The sequence below is a fragment of the Ipomoea triloba genome, chromosome 16 (genome assembly GCF_003576645.1).
Source record: "Ipomoea triloba cultivar NCNSP0323 chromosome 16, ASM357664v1".
Classification (NCBI taxonomy): Eukaryota; Viridiplantae; Streptophyta; class Magnoliopsida; order Solanales; family Convolvulaceae; genus Ipomoea; species Ipomoea triloba.
The window spans coordinates 13,784,069-13,784,305 of NC_044931.1; the positions used below are offsets into that span (position 1 = coordinate 13,784,069).

General features: G+C 52.7%; 1 non-coding gene across 1 annotated transcript; it reads left to right on the plus strand.

The window, feature by feature from the left end:
• The first annotated feature begins 46 nt into the window (after nucleotides 1-46).
• Nucleotides 47-165, plus strand: LOC116008201. The gene has a single exon (XR_004095598.1). It is a non-coding gene; the product is annotated as a 5S ribosomal RNA (ribosomal RNA).
• The last annotated feature ends 72 nt before the right edge of the window (nucleotides 166-237 follow it).

The window sequence follows — 237 nt, forward strand, 5'->3', positions numbered from 1 at the left end:
TGCGCGGAGAGAGAGGGTCAAGTACATTTTGCGCGCAGTACGTGACGGATGCGATCATACCAGCACTAATGCACCGGATCCCATCAGAACTCCGGAGCTAAGCGTGCTTGGGCGAGAGTAGTACTAGGATGGGTGACCCCCTGGGAAGTCCTCGTGTTGCATCCCCCACCCTCTTTTTAATCTTTCTTTTAAACCGCTGGACCGCTCGCTAAGGGTACTATCCTTTTAAACCGCTAA